This window comes from Macaca mulatta, chromosome 16 (assembly GCF_049350105.2).
Source record: "Macaca mulatta isolate MMU2019108-1 chromosome 16, T2T-MMU8v2.0, whole genome shotgun sequence".
Taxonomy (NCBI): domain Eukaryota; kingdom Metazoa; phylum Chordata; class Mammalia; order Primates; family Cercopithecidae; genus Macaca; species Macaca mulatta.
Window position 1 is genome coordinate 92714394 of NC_133421.1, and position 24697 is coordinate 92739090.

The 24697-nt window shown below is 45.3% G+C and overlaps 1 protein-coding gene across 50 annotated transcripts in view; it reads right to left on the reverse strand.

Moving 5' to 3' along the window:
- Positions 1-24697, reverse strand: part of B3GNTL1 (UDP-GlcNAc:betaGal beta-1,3-N-acetylglucosaminyltransferase like 1) — a 149334-nt gene that overhangs the window by 59224 nt on the left and 65413 nt on the right. The gene's annotated exons all lie outside the window — the stretch shown is intronic.

A 24697-nucleotide genomic window follows, 5' to 3' on the forward strand; every position in this document is an offset into this window, starting at 1 on the left:
CAACCAGTAGAAGGATTTTCAGCAAAATCAGTGTAGAAACAAGTGGGCATTCATCAGCCAAAACACACACACAAACAAAAAACCTTGACTTAAACCTCACACTAACTTACACAAAATCAGCCTACAAGGGCATACCTCTAAATGTAAAATGGAAAACTATAAAACGTTTAGAAGAAAATCCTTATGTCCTAGGGTTAGGTGAAGAAGTCTTGGGTGCTGACACTCAAAGCACATGAAAAAAAAAAAAAACATCAACAAAATCAATTAATTGGACTTTACCAAAACGAAAAACTTTTGCTCTGTGAAAGATTCTACATGGATGAAAAGAGAAGCCACCATGTAGAAAAAGGCTGTTTTTCCTCTGCTCTCCCACCACAATGTGCGGGTCTGTTCTCCAGACACCAAGCAAACCATCAGTTCTGCAGCAGACACCACTCAGGCGTCCCCTAACTCAATCCCAACACCACCTACCTGGAGACAGCGTCAGACCCCCGGGGTGAGGGCTCAGTCCCCGCGACTCCCCCCCTTCAACTTCCAATGCCAGCTGAAGTCCCAGGCTGTTAGACCCTCCAGCTATAAACCGGGGTTCCCACGACCTCTTCCTTGGATTCAATTAATTTTCTAAAGGGACCCACAGAACTCAGGCAAACACTTACTTACATCTACCAGTTTATTAAAAAGAATGTTCTTCAAGGATACAGATGAAGACATGACGGGGGAAAGGTATGGGGAAAGGGGTGTAGATGGTCTAGGTCCTCTTGGGGCATGGCCCAATACCCTCGAGGACCCTCCATGCGTTCAGCCATCTGGAAGTCCCCGAGGCTGATCCCTTCGGGTTACTATAGGAGTTTATGATGTAAGTGTGGTTGCTTAGATCCTGGGCCATTGCTGACCACCCTAAGCCTCAGTCCCTCTCCCTCCCTGGAGGTTTGGGGGTGGGGCTCGAAGTTCCGACCCTCTGAGCACATGGCTGGCTCCCCTGGCAACCAGCCCCTCATCCTATGGTATCTAGGGGTGTTCCAAAAATGCCTCATTAACATACACTCAGGTGTGTTTGAAGGGACTTGTAAACAAAAGACTCTTTCAGCTTTAGAAGCTACTTCAGAAACCAAGGACAAAAGGCCCAATACTTTAAAAGATATTCTTATTGCTCTAGTGACTTAGGAAATAATCACAGGGAATCAGAGTCAGGGATCCTGGACGAAACACCAAATCCATGATCCTAGCACCAGTCACAGATCAGGAGAAACGCAGTTGGCCCCTTAGCAATACAGGGTTTAGGGTCACCAGCTCCCCATGCAGCCGAAAATCTGTGTATAACTTTTGACTCCCCCAAAACTTAACCACTGAGGAAGAAAAGTGGTTCAAAGCAGTCAGAGACATGAGGTTTTCACCAACCCCACAGAGCCGCGAGAGTGAGACCTCCACCATGCCTGCCCCACCGCACCCACACCGCGGCCAACTGTTTAAAGGCATTGTGTCTTCCTTTCCTTCCCTGTCGTGCCCAGGCTGGCTGAAAAATCACAAAAAACGTTACACAAGTTACACAATGTGACCTTCACCCATTATCTTCACGTTCCTGGAAACTGTGACACAAACAACCATCGATGGCCAGTCAATAGCTTATGTTATTTTAATGAACCAATGTGGGAACTGCCCCTTCTTTTTTTCTTTAAAACCCACTCGTAACTGCTGCTAACTGGAGCGTATGTTCAGAGCCACCTGAATCTACGTCCCCCAGGATGCAGTCCTCAAACGTGGCCCAAACAAACCCTCCACGTGTACTGACTGCCTCAGCGTCTTTCTTTAGGTTGACACAGCTGAGAGCCTACTGTTGACCAGATGCCTTACCAACAACATACACAGGTGATTAACACGTATTCTGTATGCTTTGTGTATTATATACTGTATTCTTACGATAAAGCAAGCTGGAGAAAAGGAAGTGTTACTAAGAAAATCATAAGGAAGAGAAAACACATCGACTGTTCATTACATGGAAGTGGATCATCACAAAGGCCTTCATCCTTCTCACCTTCACGGTGAGTGGGGCCGAACGGGTGGGGGAAGGGGGGTTCTTGCTGTCTCGGATGTCACTTCATCTGCGAGTTTTTTCAAATTGTCATAAATCTCCGAAACATTTTCCAACATACTTATTTTTGAAAATCTGTGTAAGTGGACTCCCAGTTCACACTCTGTTATTCAAGGATCAAATGTACTTCCAAGTTTTATATCCAATGGAGGTCTTATGTCCAGAAGAAAACTCTCAAATTCAACAGTAACAAAACAAGTAACGTAATTGGAAAATGAGCAAAAAAGCCAGGCATGGTGGCACATGCCTACAGTCCCAGCGACTAAGGAGGCTGAGGCAGAAGGATTGCTTAAGCCCAGGGGTTTGAGGGTGTGGTGTGCCACGATCAGGCCTGTGAATAGTCACTGTGCTCTGGCCTGGCAACATAGTGAGACCCTGTCTCTAAAAAACAAAGAGGAAGAAAATGGGCAAAAGATTTGAACACACTTTTGACCAAAGAGAACATATGGGTGGCAAATAAGCATGTGAAAGGATATCCAACATTACCAGTCAGTAGGGAAAGTCAAATTAAAGCAACAATGAGATACCACACAACCGCTAGGATGGCTCAAGTTAAAAATACTGGTAACACCAAGGGCTGGGGTGGATGAAGGAGCCGGAGGCCTCATTCACTGTGGAACGGTACAGCCACTCAGGGAAACAATTCGGCCATTTCTCGTAAAACATAAAAGTGTAAAACATACACTTACCATGCAACCCGGCAATTCCACGCCCAAGTATTTATGCCAGAGACATGAAAATTATGTTCACACAAAAATACACAAATGTTCACAGTAGCTTCATTAGTTAGAATCCAAACATGGAAACATCCCAGTAGTCCTTCAACAGATGCGTCGTTTACAAATGGTGGTTCACCCACACAACAGAACAATACGTGGCAACAAAGAGAAATTAGCTACTGACAGGTGCCAGAACACAGATGGACCTTGGAGGCCGTGCTGAGTGAAGAAGGCTATGCCGTATGGGTCCATTTTTATACCTTTCTCAAGTGACACAATTACATGAAGAGAAATAGATAAGTCACTGCCAGAGATTAGAATGCTTGTGTACCCCCAAATTGAGACCACGGCACAGCTCTAACCCCCAAGGTCAAGGGGTCACTGTCTAATCCCCAAGGTGACAGTGTTAAGTGGTGGGGCCTTTGGGTGGTGATGAGGTCAGGAAGGTTCACCCCACGTGAGTGGGATTAGAGCCCACAAAAAGGCCCCACAGAGATCCTCATCCCTCCCACCACATGAATGGGATTAGAGCCCACGAAAGGGCTCCACGGAAATCCTCGTCCCTCACCCCATGTGAATGGGATTAGAGCCCACGAAAAGGCCCCACGGAGATCCTCGTCCCTCCCACCACGTGAGGACATGGTAAGAACCAGGAATCAGGCCTCATCCAGACCCAATCTGCTGATGCCTTGATCTGGGACTCCAGCTTCCAAAATGGGGGAAATAGATGTTCGTAGTTTATAAGTCACCTAGTTTATGGTATTTTTGTAGTAGCAGCCTGGACAGACTAGGGCAGGTCAGGAGAAAATGTGACTCTAAAGGCAGTTTCTCCGGGTGATGGGACCCACGATGTCCTGATTGTTGTGTTGATCTAGAAACACAGGGGACGTCTCACAGAAGTCCCTCCGCCCGGAGTAACGGGGCGTCTCACGGAACTCCCCCCGCCCGGAGTAACCCACGGACGTCTCACAGAACTCCCTCCACGCGGAGCAACCCACGGACGTCTCACAGAACTCCCCCCGCCCGGAGTAACCGACGAACGTCCACAGAACTCCCCCCGCCCGGAGTAACCGGGAACGTCTCACAGAAGTCCTTCCGCCCGGAGTAACCGGGGAACGTCTCACAGAACTCCCCCCGCCCGGAGTAACCGGGGAGCGTCTCACAGAAGTCCCCACGCCCGGAGTAACCGGGGAACATCTCACAGAACTCCCTCCGCCCGGAGTAACCGGGGGGCGTCTCCCAGAACTCCTCCCACCCGGAGTAACCGGGGAACGTCTCACACAAGTGCCCCCGCTCGGAGTAACCGACGAACGTCTCACAGAGGTCCCTCCGCCCGGAGTAACCCGGAACCTCTCACAGAACTCCCCCCGCCCGGAGTAACCGACCAACGTCTCACAGAACTCCCCCCGCCCGGAGTAACCGGGGAACGTCTCACAGAAGTGCCCCCGCTCGGAGTAACCGACGAACGTCTCACAGAAGTCCCCCCGCCCGGAGTAACCGGAAACGTCTCACAGAAGTGCCCCCGCTCGGAGTAACCGACGAACGTCTCACAGAGGTCCCTCCGCCCGGAGTAACCGGGGAACGTCTCACATAAGTCCCCCCGCCCGGAGTAACCGACCAACGTCTCACAGAAGTCCCCTCGCCCGGAGTAACCGACGAACGTCTCACAGAACTCCCCCCGCCCGGAGTAACCGGAAACGTCTCACAGAACTCCCCCCGCCCGGAGTAACCGGGGAACGTCTCACAGAACTCCCCCCGCCCGGAGTAACCGGAAACGTCTCACAGAACTCCCCCCGCCCGGAGTAACCGACGAACGTCTCACAGAACTCCCCCCGCCCGGAGTAACCGGAAACGTCTCACAGAACTCCCCCCGCCCGGAGTAACCGGAAACGTCTCACAGAGGTCCCTCCGCCCAGAGTAACCGGGGAACGTCTCACAGAACTCCCCCCGCCCGGAGTAACCGGGGAACGTCTCACAGAACTCCCCCCGCCCGGAGTAACCGACCAACGTCTCACAGAACTCCCCCCGCCCGGAGTAACCGGAAACGTCTCACAGAGGTCCCTCCGCCCGGAGTAACCAGGAACGTCTCACAGAACTCCCCCCGCCCGGAGTAACCGACCAACGTCTCACAGAAGTCCCCTCGCTCGGAGTAACCGACGAACGTCTCACAGAACTCCCCCCGCCCGGAGTAACCGGGAACGTCTCACAGAAGTCCCCCCGCCCGGAGTAACCGGAAACGTCTCACAGAAGTCCCCCCGCCCGGAGTAACCGGAAACGTCTCACAGAAGTCCCCCCGCCCGGAGTAACCGGAAACGTCTCACAGAACTCCCTCCGCCCGGAGTAACTGGGGGCGTCTCACAGAACTCCCCCCGCCCAGAGGAACGGGGCTGGGGGGCATCTCACAGAAGTCCCTCCACCAAGAACACGTGGACTGCACGGGGTCTGTGGCTGCCACATCGAACCCATGTGGAGTTTCTGGGTCCTTGTTCTCCTGTTACATACGATGTTGGGAGCTGGGAAGAGGGGACGTGGGGGGGGGGTACATACGAACTCTCTACTATTATTTATGCAACTTTTTGGCCGGGCGCGGTGGCTCACACCTGTAATCCCAGGACTTTGGGAGGCCGAGGCAGGTGGATCACCTGAAGTCAGGAGTTCGAGACCAGCCTGGCCAACATACTGAAACCTGGTCTCTACAAAAACACAAAAATTAGCCAGGCATGATGGCGCGCGGCTGTAATGCCAGCTACTCGGGAGGCTGGGGCAGGAGAATCGCTTGAACCCAGAAGGCGGAGGTTGCAGTGAGCCAAGATCATGCCATTGCACTCCAGCCTGGGCGACAGAGCGAGACTCCATCTCAAAATATAGTATGTTTTAGTTCTGCAATTTTTATGTGAGTCTAAAATTATTTCAAAATACAACATTTTTTAATTGGGTAGACTTTGTCAAAACGACTCTACCATCCTGGGGGGAAGCAGTTTTTCGTGCAGATGCTGCCAGAAGCCTGACCTCCATGTGGACTCGGTGCGACACATTCTCAGAGTCCATTAAAAACATTCAGGCGTGCGTTAGAGACACACATTCCCAGCCCCATCAGAACCACGAGATCAGAAACTACGAAGAGTGGGTCTCATTTTTCTCACTTCTCATTCCTGCCAACATGTGGCAGGTGCCGTTCAGACGCTGGGGGAAGGAAACGAACAGCTCAGCAATGGCGACAGGATGGGCGCTGCCAGGAACAGCACAGCAGACGCTCCGTGGGGGCATCAGCTCCCGTTGTGCAGTCCCAGAGCGGGCAGGGGCACCAGGCAGGGCAGGGACCCCAGGGGCCGAGGAGGGTGTCCAAGTGCTGAGGATTGAACTGTGTGCCTCAGATGAACGGGTTGAAGCCCTAACTCCCAATATGACTGTATTTGGAGACAGGGCTTTTAAGGAGGTAGCTAAGGTTACGTGAGTCCCAAGGGTGGGGCCCTGGACTGTTGTCCGTATAAGAAGAGGAAGAGACACCAGGAGTGAGCACACGGAGGAGAGGCCACGTAATCATGCAGGGGAGAGGCCATGTGAGCACAAGGGGGAGAGGCCACGTGAGGACACGGGGAGAGGCCACATGAGGATGTAGGGGAGAGGCCACGTGAGGACACGGGGCAGAGGCCACATGAGGATGCAGGGGAGAGGCTATGAGCACACAGGGGAGAGGCCACGTGAGGACACGGGGGGGAGAGGCCACATGAGGACATGGGGGAGAGGCCATGTGAGGACACGGGGGAGAGGCCGTGTGCGCAGACGGGGTGGGAGAGGCCACATGAGGATACAAGAGAGGCCACATGACCACAGAGGGGAGAGGCCACGTGAGCACACAGGGAGAGGCTACATGAGCACGCAGGGAGAGGGCGCCATCTGCAAGCCACAGAGAGGCCTGAGGAGGAACCCACCCTGCCGGCAGCCTGAGCTCGGATGTCCAGACTCCAGAACTTTGAGAATATAAATGTCTGTTGTTTAAGCCGCCCTGTCTGTAGTGTTCCTTTATGGGGGCCTGAGCTGGGAGGGCGGGGAAGCAGGGATCCCCCAGGAGACGTGCAAGGCAGCAGGGGTCCGTGTCACACCGCTGTGTGCCTTCCTTTCTTGGTGAGCGCAGCCCACTCCGGGTAGCTGGAGCAGGAGCATGCATCTCAGCCCTGTCCACTTCCTTCGAGCTGCCAGGACCTCTGAGTCCCCTTCATGGCCCTGCTGGGACCCCCTCCCTCAAGTTTCCAGAAGGGCCCAAGGCAACCTGGGAAGCTGGGTGCGGGTTCTGCCCATGCCTCCCCTTTGGGCCTCCTTGGAATCAGGAGATGCGGCCCCCTGGGGAAGGGCACGGAAAGTATGAAGAGGGCCTGTCTCAGACGGGTGCGTTCAGGGAGGCACCACCCCGGGCCATTGGTATAGACAACTTTCCACCTTTCAGTTTGCTTGGAATTAGCGGAGTGTTAATTTTACGCAGCTCTGATTTAACGTTGTATGTGGTGAATATCCCATCAGGCATGTCAAGGAGACACATCAAAAGTCAAATCAAACTATGCTGCTTCCCACGTCGCAAATGTGACTCAGACAATGAATATAAACCTTGACTTGGCAGCTGAGTTACCTTATTAAAATAGTTGGCAGTGATTTCTGTAACTGTAACAGCTGAGAAATGATTTAAATAAGCCATCCCTTCTTTGAACTTCACACTTTAATTCCACTAACTTGCTAAAGGAAAATCCTATCTAAGAGGACCCTACCTGATGTATTTGTTATGACTGGGTCTTCTTGTTACCCCTCGATTCGGAGCATGGATTTCTGGCTGAAAGTGTGCCTGCTCCACTTCAGTTACATCCTTGGTGTTTAGTGGTGTCGTTTTCACGTGACTCATTCTACCTGAGAATCAAAAGCAGTAGAAGTCCTGCTCAGCAGGTCCCTACGCCCCCCACTGCTCTAGCACGCGGGACTGAATCTCCAAAGAGGAAAACCAAAATCAGGAGCCCAGGGTGGATCGGAGGCCAAAAGCTTCCACAATGAATACGGAATTTTTACTTCCCAGTTAAGGAGAGGCCTTATGAGGTTTTCCATTTCCCTGCCCCGTGAGACAGCTGGTATTCTTTAAGAAAAGCATTAAGAATCATCATGTATTCCAGGAAAGTGTGGGTCCCTGAAGAAGTTGCACATCCCAGAATCTCCGAACTCTGGTGATGGGAGGACCTAGGAAGGCTCCTCGGGAGGGTCCAGGCCTGTTTTCCAAGCACTCCAAGTGTCGAGTGCCTGGAATCAAAGCCCTCACGCTGTGTCTTCAGGAGCGCTGCTCAGAAACCTGACACCGGGCCAGGAGCTCAGGGCCCTGCTCAGAAACCTGACACCGGGCCAGGAGCTCAGGGCCCTGCTCAGAAACCTGACACTGCGCCAGGAGCTCAGGGCGATGGACTGTGCACACCCTTTCACGTGGGGGACCCTCTCCGCTTCGCAGCCAGGAAGCTGCACCAGGCACTCACAAAGGTGACTTTGTGTCCGTGAACTCGGCTGCAGCCCACAATTTGGGCTTGCTGCCGCCAGTGCAGACAGGAAATAGCTGCTCTGCGGCAGCCCAACCCTGTGGCCACAGAGCGGCCTCTGTTCCTCGGTAATCGTCAACATCTGGCGGGCACCTCCATGCCCCTCCACCCCCACCCCTACCCCCACCACACGCTGCTGGCTGGAAGCTCCCGTGCAATGCCAGGTGTGTTGGGAGAGGCCAGGCTAGACCCACAGGCTGGGTTGGAAGTGAGGAAATTGCTTTAAAAGCAGGAAAACAAATTCGCTTCCCCACGCTTTAACCACTTGTACCTGTAAAAGGCCATCAGTGGAATATTCATCTTCTCAAAATGTAAAAAGTAAGTCTAAATGGAAGAAGGTCTTTTTCTGCCCCCGCTTTTCTGTGTGACGCAGGATGTTATGGAATAGACCCTGAAAGCTGGCGAAGCAGATTTGATGCTGAAAGCGAAGCCCACCAGGAAACCCTGTTCATTGTTAACTCACTTGATGGAATCGTTGATGCCATCATCATACACAACACCAACTTTAGAAGCCAATGATCCTGTATCAAAGTTTCAGTTTTACTGCAGATCGAAATTACATTTTCAAAATTCAGAAAGTATTTCATTACGTGGTAGGATCACAAGAAATCCATAATGTTGGGGTGTATTACTCCCACAACCTTGGTATTAGAGGCAGACATCCTGGCACCTCTCATGGGGTAGAGAGCACCTTTCTCCTCCTGGACTGAGGTGTGCAGCTGGCTGCCCCCGCTCCTCCCTGTCCCACTAACCTGACCATACCCCCAGCAGGCAGAGCGCCTTTCTCCTGCCCTGGGGTGGGGCTGGCACAGTCCCAAACACCATAATCCAGGATGTTGAAATCCTGAAGGATCAAAATCCCTAAAGTCTAAAATCCCGCAAATCACAATCCTGAAAAATGTAGTTCTTGAAAAAATAATTTTAAAAATTCTTTACCCCATTTACCCTCATATAGTTATTATACTTTGCATGCCTGTATCAAAATATCTCGTGTACTCCATAATTATATACATCTACTATGTGTCCATAAAATTTTTAAAAATTCTTTATCTCAACCATTAGGAAGAAAAATGAAAAAATAAATAATTATTTGAAAGACATGTGCTTACAATTTTAAAAAGAAGACTTATTTGAGAAATGTATAAAAACATGACAGAATGCAAATAGGCCACTTTATGCAATAAAACAGACAATACTAACACACACAGTTTTGCAAGCATAAACATTCAAGTATAGTAATGACAGTCACATGGGTATAACATTTAATGAGCAGATGAACCATATTCATAAAGAAATAGCTCCTGTCATCTGAAATACCGTGTTGGACAACCTAAGTCCTTTGACAAGATCCATTAAAAACCATGATGGTTGTATATGTGTGGTCTTATTTCTGAGATCTCTATTCTGTTCTGTTGGCCTATGTGTCTATTTTGGTACCAGTATCATGCTGTTTTGGTTACTGTAGCTTTGTAGTATAGTCTGAAGTCAGGGAATGTGATGTCTCCAGCTTTGTTCTTTTTGCTTAGGATTGTCTTGGCTATACAGGCTCTTTTTTAGTTCCACATGAATTTTAAAGTAGTTTTTTTCTAATTCTGTGAGGAATGTCAATGGTAATTTAATGGGAATAGCACTGAATCTATAAGTTACTTTGGGCAGTGTGGCCATTTTCATGATATTGATTCTTCCTATCCATGAGCATGGAATATTTTCCCATTTGTTTGTGTCCCCTCTTATTTCCTTGAGCAGTGGTTTGTATTTCTCCTTGAAGAGATCCTTCACCTCCCTTGTTAGCTGTATTCCTAGGTATTTTATTCTCTTTGTAGCGATTGTGAATGGAAGTTCATTCATGATTTGGCACTCTGCTTGTCTACTGTTGGTATATAGGAATGCTTGTGATTTTTGCACATTGATTTTGTATCCTGAGACTTTGCTGAAGTTGCTTATCAGCTTAAGGAGCTTTTGGGCTAAGATGATGAAGTTTTCTAAATATAGGATCATGTTGTCTGCAAACAGAGCTTCAACAAACCTGACAAAAACAAGTAATGGGGAAAGGATTCCCTATTTAATAAATGGTGCAGGGAAAACTGTCTAGCCATATGCAGAAAACTGAAACTGGAGCCCTTCTTTATACCTTATACAAAAATTAACTCAAGATGGATTAAAGACTTAAATGTAAAACCCAAAACTACAAAAACCCTACAAGAAAATCTAGGCAATACCATTCAGGACATAGGCATAGGAAAAGATTACATGATAAAAACATCAAAAGCAATTACAACAAAAGCAAAATTTGACAAATGGGACCTAATTAAACTAAAGAGCTTCTGCACAGCAAAAGAAACTATCCTCAGAGTGGACAGACAAGCTACAGACTGGGTGAAAATTTCTGCAATCTGTCCATATGACAAAAGTCTAATATCTGGAATCTGCAAGGAACTTAAACAATTTTACAAGAAAAAACAAACAACCCCATCAAATAGTGGGCAAAGGACATGAACAGACACTTCTCAAAGAAGACATTTAGGCAGCAACAAACATATGAAAAAAAGCTCAACATCACTGATCATCAGAGAAATGAAAATCAAAACCACAATGAGATACCATCTCATGCCAGTCAGAATGACGATTTTTTAAAAATCAAGAAACAACAGATGCTGGCAAGGCTGTGGAGAAGTAGGAACGCTTTTACACTGTTGGTGGGAATGTAAATTAGTCCAACCATTGTGGAAGACAGTGTGGCAATTCCTCAAGGATCTACAACCAGAAATGCCATTTGACCCAGCAATCCCACTACTGGTATATACCCAAAGGAATACAAATCATTCTATTATAAAGGTACATGCACATATATGTTCATTGTGGCACCATTCACAATAGCAAAGATGTGTAATCAACCCAGATGGCCATCAATGATAGACTGGATAAAGAAAATGTGGCATATATATACACTGTGGAATACTATGTAGGCATAAAAATGAATGAGATCATGTACTTTGCAGGGACATGGATGGAGCTGGAAGCCATTATCCTCAGCAAACCAAAACAGGAACAGAAAACCAAATACTGCATGCTCTCACTCATAAGTGGGAGCTGAACAATGAGAACACATGGACACGGGGGGAACAACACACACTGGGGCCTGTTGTGGAGGTTGGGGGAGGGAGGGCATCAGGAAAAATAGCTAATGCAGGCAGGGATTAACACTAGGTGATGGGTTGATGGGTGCAGCAAACCACCATGGCTCATGTTTGCCTATGTAACACATGTACCCATCCTGAACATGTATCCTGGAACTTAAAAAAAGAAAAACAATGGTTACCACTGCACACACAGTGGCCCCAAAAGCCAAGATCTCAAGAAATTTCATCTTTCATAAATGCAGACATACAAAAAGGACATCTCTTCGTTTACCGCAGAAATTTCAATGTTTTTACGGACACATACAATGCTTACAAAGTCAGCGTTGTTGATAGAGCACCTTTGTGGAGTCAAATTTGCAAAAGATGCATTAATGAATTAGAGCTCTGTAAAAGAAATGATGCAAAGGTGAAACACATAGCATAGTGATTGTAAAACATAATGCTGACAATTCAAAATAGTGAGAAAAAATGAACAAAAATAGAAAAAATTAAAAACAATAAAAAACTAAACAGAAAATCTGATTTATGAAAAAGTATACCACAGGAGTATATTACGGGCAATTGCACAGAAACAGTCCCTAAGAGCTGGCTGACCTTCACAATCATTAAGTGTATTTTGAAGTTTGCATTGCAATGGATAACTGTTTTTTTTTCTTTTAGGACATGGCTTCCTTGGAGAATGAGCTCACATTCATCTTCTCCGTGGCACTGCTCTTTCTGAAACTCCTCTGTGATTTGACGCACACCAGGATGAGCATTCTCCTTACATTTTCCCGTCTTCCATGCTGTGCTTCTGTGTTGTTTGGGTACGTGGATATGCATTCTGCATGCCCTCTTGTACAGACCACAGGTTTAGTACAAACAATACTGGTGATGGAACAGAATACTGTTGTGCAAGTGTCTTCTTATTCTACTACACACACAGTTATCTGGAAGCAGTCAGTAACTTTGCTGGCTTCTTTGGGCAAATGTGGCCGTGGTTCCCTAAAAGCTCCCGGAGTGTCATCAGCTGGGAAGAACGCCAATGCAGGCAAGAGACTCAGCTCATTTTTAAATGGAAGTTTCTGTCACTGCCCTATCACGTGGCCAATCCACTCATCTGAATTTTCCACCAAATGCATTGGACTGAATGGAAAAAACAAACTTTATTGGTAACAACTTGAAATTCACTTATAGAAGACATGATGGCACCTGATTCCAAATCCATCATTAAAGTCTGGGGATTCGATGAGATGGTAGGAATTTTAGGCTCGGGGATTTTGATCTTTAGGAATTTCAAATTTCAGAATTACAGCATTGGAGATTCTGTCTTCCAGGACGGTGACAGGCACTGGTTGAAGCCCTAACCCCCTACTTGAGGTATTGTGGAAATGGGCCTCTGTGAGATGATTAGATTTCACGTGAGGGTGGGGATCTACTGGGATCAGTGTCTTTCTAGTAAGAGACACCAGAGAGCCTGCCCTCTCTCTCCCTCTGTCTCTGCCATATCAGGGTCCAGAGAAAAGGTGGGTGTCTGCAAGCCAGGAAGAGCCACATCAGAAAGCAAGCCCTTGCCGGGCGTGGTGGCTCACGCCTGTAATCCCAGCACTTTGGGAGGCCGAGATGGGCGGATCACGAGGTCAGGAGATCGAGACCATCCTGGCTAACACGGTGAAACCCTGTCTCTACTAAAAAATTCAAAAAAAAAAAACAAAAAAAAAACTAGCCGGGCGAGGTGGCGGGCACCTGTAGTCCCAGCTACTCGGGAGGCTGAGGCAGGAGAATGGCGTGAACCCGGGAGGCGGAGCTTGCAGTGAGCTGAGATCGCGCCACTGCACTCCAGCCTGGGCGACAGAGCAAGACTCCGTCTCCAAAATAAATAAATAAATAAATAAAACAGAACACAAGCCCTACCAGGTCTTGATCTAAGACTTTCCAGCTTCCAGAATTGTGAGAAAATAAATTTCTGTTGTTTAAGCCACCTAACCTCTGGCATTTTGTTATGGCAGCCTGAGCTGATTAAGATAATAACCCAGATCATAGACCAAAATTAACTAAAAAATGGATTGTAGATTTGTATGTAAAACCCAAAACTATATACTTTTCAGAAGAAAACAGGAGGAAAACTTTTATGAACTGAGTTAGCCAAAGATTTCTTAGATACAACATCAAAACCACATCCACGGGCAGGGAGTGGGGAGCAAGGTGGCTGATACGGTTTGGCAGTGTCCCCACCCAAATCTCATCTTGAATTGTACTCCCATAATTCCCACGTGTTGTGGGAAGGACCCAGTGGGAGATGATTGAATCATGGGGGCAATTTCTCCCATACTGTTCTCATGGTAGTGACTAAGTCTCACGAGATCTGATGGTTTTATACGGGGTTTCTGCTTTTGCTTCTCTCTCATTCTCTCTTTGCCTGCCGCCATCCACGTAAGACGTAACTTGCTCCCCTTGCCTTCTGCCATGATTGTGAGGCCTCCCCAACCATGTGGAATGCAGATGCAGCTTAGATCACAACACTCAAGTCCTTCTGACTACCTGGAAAGCCTTCCCAAGAAGGACAGGTATGAACAAACCCAGACTGCAAAGACTATATGACAAATACCTCTCTCTTCAGTGCCCAGACACAGATGAACGTCCATAAGCATCAAGACCATCCAGGAAAACATGACCTTACCAAATGAACTAAATGAGGCACCAGGGACCGATCCTGGAGAAACAGAGATATGTGACCTTTCAGTCAGAGAATTCAAAATAGCTATTCTGAGGAAACTCAAAGAAATTCAAGATAACACAGAAGGAATTCAGGCTGAAAAATGAAGTTGACATATTAAATAATGCATCAGAATCTTTTTTTTTTTTTCTTTTTGAGGCGGAGTCTCACTCTGTCACCCAGGCTGGAGTGCAGTGGTGCTATCTCGGCTCACTGCAAGCTCTGCCTCCTGGGTTCGCACCATCCTCCTGCCTCAGCCTCCCGAGTAGCTGGGACTACAGGTGCCTGCCACCACGCCCGGCTAATTTTTTGTATTTTCAGTAGAGATGGGTTTTCACCATGTTATCCAGGATGGTCTTGATCTCCTGACCTCATGATCCACCCACCTTGGCCTCCCAAAGTGCTGGGATTACAGGCATAAGCCACCGGCCATCAGAACCTTTTCACAGCAGAATTAATCAAGCAGAAGAATTAGGGAGCTTGAAGACAGGCTATTTGATAATATAGTCAGGGAAGACAAAAGAAAAAAGAATAAACAATAATGAAGCATGCCTACAACATCTAGAAAATCACCTCAAAAGGGCAAATCTAAGAGTTATTGGCCCTAAAAAGGAGGTAGAGAGATAGGGGTAGAAAATTTATCCAAAGGGATAATAACTTCCCAAACCTAGAGAAAGCTATCAATGTCCAAGAATAAGGAAGTTATGGAACACCAAGCAGATTTAACCCAAAGAAGACTACCTCGATGCATTTAATAATCACACTCCCTAAGGTCAAGGATAAAGAAAGGACCCTACAAGCAGCAAGAGAAAAGAAACAAACAACAAACAATTCAGCTGCGGTACGTCTGGCAGAGACTTTTCAGGAGAAACCTTACAGGTCAGGAGAGAGTGGCATCACGTATGTAACGTGCTGAAGGAAAAACGTTTACCCTAGAATAGTATATCCAGTGAAAATATCCTTCAAACATGAAGGAGAGATAAAAGCTTTCCCAGACAAGGCCGGGCGCGGTGGCTCATGCCTGTAGTCCCAGCACTTTGGGAGGCCAAGGCGGGCGGATCACGAGGTCAGGAGATCGAGACTATCCTGGCTAACACGGTGAAACCCCGTTTCTACTAAAAATGCAAAAAACTAGCCGGGCGTGGTGGCGGCGCCTGTAGTTCCAGCTACTCGGGAGGCTGAGGCAGGAGAATGGCGGGAACCCGGGAGGTGGAGCTTGCAGTGAGCTGAGATAGCGCCACTGCACTCCAGCCTGGGCAACTGAGCAAGACTCCGTCTCAAAAAAAAAAAAAAAAGAAAAAAAAAGACCTTCCCAGACAAACAAAAGCTGAGCGATTTCATCAACACCAGACCTGTCCTACAAGAAATGCTAAAAAGAACACTTTAATCAGAAAGAAAGGGACATTATTGAGCAAAAAGAAACCACCTGAAGGTACAAAACTCACAGCTAATATGAGTGCACAGAAAAACACAAAGTATTATAATGCTGTAACTGTGGTGTGTAAATTACTCTTAAGTGAAAAACTGAATGATGACCCAATCAAAAAGAAAAACTACAACAACTTTTCAACACATAGCCAGCACAATAAGATATAAATAAAAACAACAAAAAGTTAAAAAGTAGGGGACAAATTTAAGGTATAGAGATTTTATTAGTTTTCTTTTTGCTTGCATGTTTGTTCATGCAAATAGTATTAAGTTGTTATTAGCTTAAAATAATGGGTAATAAGATAGTATTTGTAAGGCTTGTGGTAACCTCAAATAAAAAATATACAATGAATACACAAAAAATAAAAAGCAAGAAATCAAATCATATCACCAGAGAAAATCACCTTCACTAAAAGGAAGACATGAAGGAAAGGAAGAGGAGAATACCACAATACAACCAGAAAACAAGTAACAAAATGGCAGGAGTAAGTCCTTACTTATCAATAGTAACATTAAATGTAAGTGGACTAAATTCTCCAATCAAAAGACATAGAGTGGCTGAATGGATTAAAAAATAAGACCCAGTGACCCGCTGCCCACAAGAAACACACTTTGCTTCTAAAGAAAGAGGCTGAAAATAAAGCAGTGGAAAAAGATACTCCATGCCAATGGAACCAGAAAAGAGCAGGAGTAGCTATATTTATATTGAGGGTCTATCTCAGATGAAATAGGTTTCAAGAAAAAAATTATAATAAGAGACAAAGAAGGTCACCATATGATGATAAAGAGGTCAACTCAAGAGAATATAACAATCATAAGTATATATGCACCCAATATTGGAGCACCCAGATATATAAAGCAAAATATTATTAAAGCTAAAGAGACAGACCCTCAATATAATAGTATCTGGAGACTTCAGCACACTTTTCAACACCTTCAACTGTCAGCAGTGACCAACAGATTTTCCAGACAGAAAATCAACAAGAAACATTGGACTTAATCTGTGCTACAGACCAAATGGACCTAATAGATACTTCAAAGTATTTCATCCGTTGGCTGCGGAATACACATCCTTTTCCTCAGCACATGGATCATCCTCAAGGACAGGTCATTTGTTAGGTCACAAAACAAGTCTTAAAACATTAAAAAAAAAAAAAACCTGAAATAATATCAAGCACCTCCTCTGATTACAATGGAATAAAACTAGAAATAAATAAGAGGAATTTTGGAAACTATACAAACAATGGTAATTTAACAATATGCTCCTGAATGACAAGTGGGTCAATGAAGAAATTAAGAAGGAACTTAAAACCTTTCTTGAAACAAATGATAATGGAAACACAACATACCAAAACCTATGGGATATAGCAAAAACAGTATTAAGGAGGAAGTTTTAAAGAGTTATAAGTGTCTACATCAAAAAAGAAGAAAATCTTCAAATAAACAACCTAACAATGCATCTTAAGCAACTAGAAAAGCAAGAGCAAACAAACCCAAAATTAGTAGAAGAAAATAAATAACAAAAATCAGAGCAGAAATAAATGAATTTGACATAAATACAAAAGATCAATGAAACAAAAAGTTGGTTCTTTGAAAAGATGAACAAAATTGATAAACTTTTAGCCACAGTAAGAAAAAAAAAGAGAGAACACCCAAATAAAATCAGGGATGAAAAGGGAGACATTACAACTGATAATGGAGAAATTCAAAGGAATTAGTGGCTAGTATCAGCAACTATATGCCAATAAATTGGAAAATCTAGAGGAAAAATCTAGAAAAATCTAGAAATAAATCTAGGGGAAAAGATCTAGAAAATCTAGGGAAAAAAATCAAAATTCCTAGACACATACAGCCTACCAAGACTGAACCATGAAAAAATCCAAAAACTAAAGAGATCAGTAACAAGTAACAGGATCAAAGCCATAATAAAAAGTCTAGCAAAGAAAAGCCTGGGACTCGATGGCTTCACTGCTGACATCTACCAAACATTTAAAGAACTAATACCAATCCCACCGAAATTATTCCAAGAAATAGAGGAGGAGGGAATACTTCCAAACTCACTCTACAAGACCAGTTTTACCCTGATACCAAAACCAGACAAAGTCACATAAAAAAATTAAAACTATAGGCCAATATCACCGAAACCACTGAAATCCTCAACAAAGTACTAGCAAAAATCCTCAACAAAATACTAGCAAACTGAATTCAACAACACATTAAAATGATCATTCATCATGACCAAGTGGGATTTATTCCAGGGATGCAAAGATAGTTCAACATATGCAAATCAATTAATGTGACACATCATGTCAACAGAATGAAGGACAAAAACCGTACGATCATTTCAATTGATGCTGGAAAAGCATTTGGTAACACTCAACATCTCTTCATGATTAAAAATCCTAAAAAACTAGGTACAGAAGGAACATACCTCAACATAATAAAAGCCATATACAAAAGACCCACAATTGGCCGGGCGCAGTGGCTCAAGCCTGTAATCCCAGGACTTTGGGTGGCCAAGGCAAGCGGATCACGAGGTCAGGAGATCGAGACCATCCTGGCTAACACAGTGAAACCCCATCTTTATTAAAAATATAAAAAATTAGCCAGGCATGGTGGTGGGTGCTTGTAGTCCCAGCTACTTGGGAGGCTGAGGCAGGAGAATGGTGAGAACCCGGGAGGCAGAGCTTGCAGTGAGCCGAGATCACACCACTGCACTCCAGCCTGGGTGACAGAGTGAGACTCTGTCTCAAAAAAAAAAAAACCAAAAAAAAGAAAAAAACCCACAATTAGTATCATATTGAATGGAGAAAAACTGAAAGCCTTTCCTCTGAGATTGGGAACACGACAAGAATGCCTACTGTCACCACTGTTACTCAACATTGTACGGAAAGTCCTAGTTAAAGCAATCAGGCAAGAGAAATAAAGGCATCCAAATTGGAAAGGAAAAAGTCAAATTATCCATGTTTGCAGATGATATAATCTTACATTTTAAAAAAACCTAAAGATTCCACCAAACAACTATTAGACCTGATAAACAAACTCAGTAAATTTTCAGGATACAAAACCAACATACAAAAATCAGTAGTATTTCTTTTTTTTTTTTTTTTTTTTGAGATGGAGTCTCACCCTGTTACCCAGGCTGGAATACAGTGGCACGATCTTGGCTCACTGCAACTTCTGCTTCCCGGATTCAAGCAATTCTCCTGCCTCAACCTCCCAGGTAGCTGGGATTACAGGCGTGTGCCACCACGCCTGGCAAATTTTTTATATTTTATATTTGGGAGGCCAAGGGGGGGGTGGATCACGAGGTCAGGAGTTCAAGACCAGCCCTGGCCAATATGGTGAAACCCCGTCTCCATTAAAAATACAAAATTAGCTGGGTGTGGTTGTGCACGCCTGTAGTCCCAGCTGCTCGGCAAGCTGAGGCAGGAGAATTGCTGGAACCCAGGAGGTGGAGGCTGCAATGAGCCGAGATCATGTGACTGCACTCCAGCGTGGGTGACAGAGCGAGACTCCGCCTCAAAAAAAAAAAAAAAGAAAACTAAAATTCATATGAAACCACGAAGACCCAGAATAGCCCCAGCTATCCTAAGCAAGAGCAACAAAACTGGAGGAATCACATCACCTGACTTAGACTACAGAGCTACAGCAATCAAAACAGCATGGCACTTGCATAAAAACAGACACGTAGATCAGTGGAACAGAACAGAGGACCCACAGATAAATCCATACATCTACAGTGAACTCACTTTTGACAAACATGCCAAGAACTTCCACTGGGAAGGAGATGGCCTCTTCAATAAATGGTGTGGGAAAATTGGATATCCACATGCAAAAGAATGAAACTAGACCCCTATCTTTCACCGTATACAAAAATCAAATCAAAATGGATTAAAGACTTACATTTAAGACTTCAAACTATGAAACTACTGAAAGAAAACATTGGGGAACCTCTCCAGGACGCTGGATCGGGCAACGATTTTTTGAATAAGACCCCACAAGTACAGGCAACCAAAGCAAAAATGGGCAGACGGGATCACATCAAGTTAAAAGGCTTCTGTACAGCAAAGGAAACTATCAACAAAGTGAAGAGACAACCCACAGAATAGGAGAAAATATTTGTAAACTACCCATCTGACAAGGGATTAATAACTAGAATATACACGGAGCTCAAACAACTCTAGGAAAAATAGAATAATCCGATTAAATGTGGGCAAAAGATCTGAACAGACACTTCTCAAGACACACAGCAAACAGGCATATGAAAAGGTGCTCAACATCACTGAGCATCGGAGAAATGCAAATAAAACATACAATGAGATATTTTCTCACTCCAGTTAAAATGGCTTTTATCCAAAATCAGTCAATAACAAATGCTGGTGAAGATGTGGAGAAAAGGGAACCCCTGTACAATGCTGGTGGGAATGTAAATTAGTACAACCACTATGGAGAACAGTTTGGAGGTTCCTCAAAAAACTAAACATAGAGCTACTATATGATCCAGCAATCCCTCTCCTGGCTATATGCCCAAAAGAAAGGAAATCAGTATGTCAAAGAGATGCCTGCACTCACGTATTCATTGCAGCACTATTCACAATAGCCAAGATTTGGAAACAACCTAAATGTCCATCAACAGATGAACGGATAAAGAAATGTGGTACATACACACAGTGAAGTGTATGAATGAGATCCTGGCATTTGCAACAACATAGACGGCCCTGCGGTGGGGGCGGGGGTCATTATGTTAAGTGAAATAAGCCAGGCACAGAAAGACAAACTTCACATGTTCTCGCTTATTTGTGGGAGCTAAATATTCAAACAATTGACCTCATGGAGATAGAGAATAAAAGGATGGTTACCAGAGGCTGGGAAGAGTAGTGGGTGGTGGGAGCGAAGTAGGGAGGGTTAATAGGTAATACATATATATATACATATATAGTTACAAAGAATGAATAAGACCTAGAATTTGCTGGCACAACAGGATGACTACATTCAAAATCAGTTTAACTATACACTTAAAAATAACTAAAAGAATATAATTGTATTGTCTGTAACACAGAGGATAAATGCTTGAGGCGAAATGATACATACCGCATTTACCCTGATGGGATTATCATGCACTGCCTGCCTATGTAAAAATATCTCACATAACCCATAAATGTATGTACTTACTATGTTCCCACAATAATTTTAAAACAATTTTAAACCTAAAAAAGCATATCCATAAATTGAATTTCATCTAAAATTACAACTTTTTTTTTTTTGGAGACGGAGTCTTGCTCTGTCTCCCAGGCTGGAGCGCAGTGGTGCAATCTCGGCTCACCACAAGCCCCGCCTCCCAGGTTCACACCATTCTCCTGCCTCAGCCTCCCGAGTAGCTGGGACTACAGGCGTGCCTGCCACCACGCCCGGCTAATTTTTTTGTATTTTTAGTAGAGATGGGGTTTCACCATGTTAGCCAGGATGGTCTCCACCTCCTGACCTCATGATCTGCCCACCTCGACCTCCCAAAGTGCTGGGATTACAGGCGTGAGCCACCGCGCCTGACCCAAAAATTACAACTTCTACTCTTTGAAAGACATTGTTAAAAGAATGAAAAGACAAGTCACTGACTCAGAAAACATATTTACAAAGTCTGACAAAGGACTTGTGTCCAGAATAAACATAAACAACTTTTAAAATTCAACAATAAGAATGCAAACAATTCCACACAAAAATGGGCAAAAGATGCGAACAGACACTTTACCAAAGAAGATACGTGGATGGCAAATATGGTAAATACATCTACGAAAAGATGTTTCACGTTATTACCCATTTGGGAAATGCAAATTAAAACCACCACGAGGTACCACTACATACCTACTCGATTAGCTAAAATTGAAAAGATCATATCAAGAGTTGGCAAGGACATGGAGGAACTGAACTCTCATACATGGCTTGAGAATGTAAAATGGTGCAACCAATTTGGGAAACACGTTGGCAGTTGCTTTAAAAGTGAAACATAGGCTGGGCGCGGTGGCTCAAGCCTGTAATCCCAGCACTTTGGGAGGCTGAGACGGGCGGATCACGAGGTCAGGAGATCGAGACCATCCTGGCTAACACGGTGAAACCCCGTCTCTACCAAAAATACAAAAAACTAGCCGGGCGAGGTGGCGGGCGCCTGTAGTCCCAGCTACTTGGGAGGCTGAGGCAGGAGAATGGCGTGAACCCGGGAGGCGAAGCTTGCAATGAGCCGAGATCGTGCCACTGCACTCCAGCCTGGGCGACTGAGCAAGACTCCGTCTCAAAAAAAAAAAAAAAGAAGAAGAAGAAAAAAAAAAAAGTGAAACATATCCCTACCATACGAACCAGCTCTTCCACTTCTAAGTATTTTCCCAAGAGAAAAGGCCGGACATATATGTTCACTGTCATGCACACACAAAGGCTTGTACACAAATGTGCAATGCAGCTTTACTTATCATATCAAGGAACTGGAACAACTCGTGTCCCTCTACAGCTAAGTGGGTAAACAAATTGTACATCCACACCACAGAACACAGTTGATCCCTCAACAAGGCGGGGGTTAGGGGTGCTGATCCCCTGCACAGCTGAAAATCCATGTATCAGTTTTATTTTTTATTTTTTTTTATTGTTATACTTTAAGTTCTAGGGCACATGTGCATAACGTGCAGGTTTGTACATATGTATACTTGTGCCATGTTGGTGTGCTGCACCCATCAACTCCTCATTTACATCAGGTATAACTCCCAGTGCAATCCCTCCCCGCTCCCCCCTCCCCATAATAGGCCCTGGTGTGTGATGTTCCGCTTCCCCATGTATCAGTTTTAACTGCACAAAAACTTAACCACTAATACCTTCCTGTTGATGGGAAGCCTTACTGGTAACACAAGCGGTTGGTTAACACATATTTTGTACGTTATATGTACTATAGGCTGTATTTTTACCATAAAGTAAGCTAGAGGAAAGAAAAGGTTATTAAGAAAATCACAAGGAAGAGAAAATACATTTATAGTGCTGTATTTATGGATACCCTAAGTTCACGTTGTCTGTTAACGAGAAGAATCACCCGTCTGAAATGGCGGCGACCGCAGCTGCAGCCCTCAGTCTACGGCGCATAGCAAGCAACTCAGCTTTTCCTTGTAGTGTCACGAATTTTCTCTGCTTTTTGGGACACCTCCAGCATCACCCGTGGCACTGTGTATGGTCCTAGGGTGTCATGCAGGCTTTAGAGGATCGCCTTAAACATGATTAAAACTGTGTGAGAACTGTGAGAGGTCACTGTTTTTTTCTGTTGTTGGTTTTTTTTTTTTTTTTTTTTGAGATGGAGTCTTGCTCTGTCGCCCAGGCTAGAGTGCAGTGGCACGATCTAAGCTCACTGCAACCTCTGCCTACCGGGTTCCAGCGATTCTCCTGCCTCAGCCTCTTGAGTGGCTAGGATTACAGGCACCTGTCACTGTGCCTGGCTAATTTTTGTATTTTTAGTAGAGACTGGGTTTCACCATCTTGGCCAGGCTGTGAACTCCTGACCTCGTGATCCACCCGCCTTGGCCTCCCAAAGTGCTGGGATTCCGGGCGTGAGCCACCGCGCCCGGCCAGAGATCACTTTTTACTGTGATTTGTGATTTACTGGAGGAAGGAGCCGTGCATGTGGAGATGATCAGCCTCACCCGCGTTTTCAGCACTCGCAGCACCTGAGCTCACGGCTGTGCTGGCAGGAGGGGTTTGTAAAATATCGCAGCCGTGCAGTACGCACTGCAGTGAGTTTTGTGCAGCTGTGATTAATTTCTGCATCCCTACATTTGTTCAATTTCTCTAAATTGTGAAAGACCCCACATATGGTCTATAAGTGTTTGTGTGCACGTAAGTTTTGATAAATTTTAACTTTTCATAATAGATTTGTGTATAATTTTTGGTGTTACATGATTTTAAAACAGTAGCATCTCTATATATTTTATGTATTCATGACGCATCTTTTTGTTGCTGTTTTCAGTATTCCTAGGCCATGCCGTTTGTCTGAAAGCTTTTTCAAATTGTTACATCTCTCCAAAAACTTCTCCAATACAATTGCTGAGAAAAACCCACGTGTACGTGGCCTGTGTGGTTCCAACACGCTGTTCGAGGGCCACCACTGCTGCTGTGAGGAAGCCACGTGTCTGGACCGCACAGTAATCATGCTGAGTGAAGGCGGCCAGACCAGTGAAGCACACAGCACACGACTACATTTACCTGAAACTCCAGCAAACGTAAAACTGCTGAGCAGGCAGGAAGGGGGTGGTGGTTGTGTGGTGTGGGGAGGGCTCCGGGGTGGACAGGAGGACACGTGGGGTGTTGGATAAATATGTTCACTGCGTTGACTGTGGTGGCTCATCGGGGTACAGATGTATGTCAAAACCGATCAAACTGCACATTTGAAATAGGGGCCATTTGCTGTAGCCAGTTATACATCAACAAAGCTATACATCAGCAAGACAATGAACAAATCACTGTAAATCCCATAAAGCCTCTAGCTCTAAGTACTGCTTTGCAGGAGCTCCAGGGACAGAGGAACTTGTTGAATGAGACCAGGGAGACGCAACCCGCAGAGAAGCCTGACTGCTAAAGGCACCGACGGCAAATCACTCAACATCGAACACAACATAGTCAAGGAAAAGGATGACGGAGGAATCTGGATATTTAAAGACATTTATCAACAACTGCCATGTACGGACCTTCCTTGGATCTCAAGTCAAACCAGCAAACTGTAAAGAAAAAGGAAGAAGAAGATGAGAAAGGGGACAAGGAGGAGAAAACAGAACTTCATGAAACAGAAAGTCCCGGGATGGGACACTTTGGCATCCTTCAAGTCAACACAGGGTGTAGGACTCCATTTACATAAAAATCCGGAAAATGTAACTGGTCTATGGTCACAGAAAGCAGAGGGGCAGGCGGGGTGGGGGACGGGAGCCCCTCGAGGTGCTGGTGTGTGATCTGCACACAGAAACATCTGAGAGGAACAAGGGGTGGGCTTGCAGTAACATCGTTTTTTCTTTGTAATTTTTTATATCGTTTGACTTTATAAA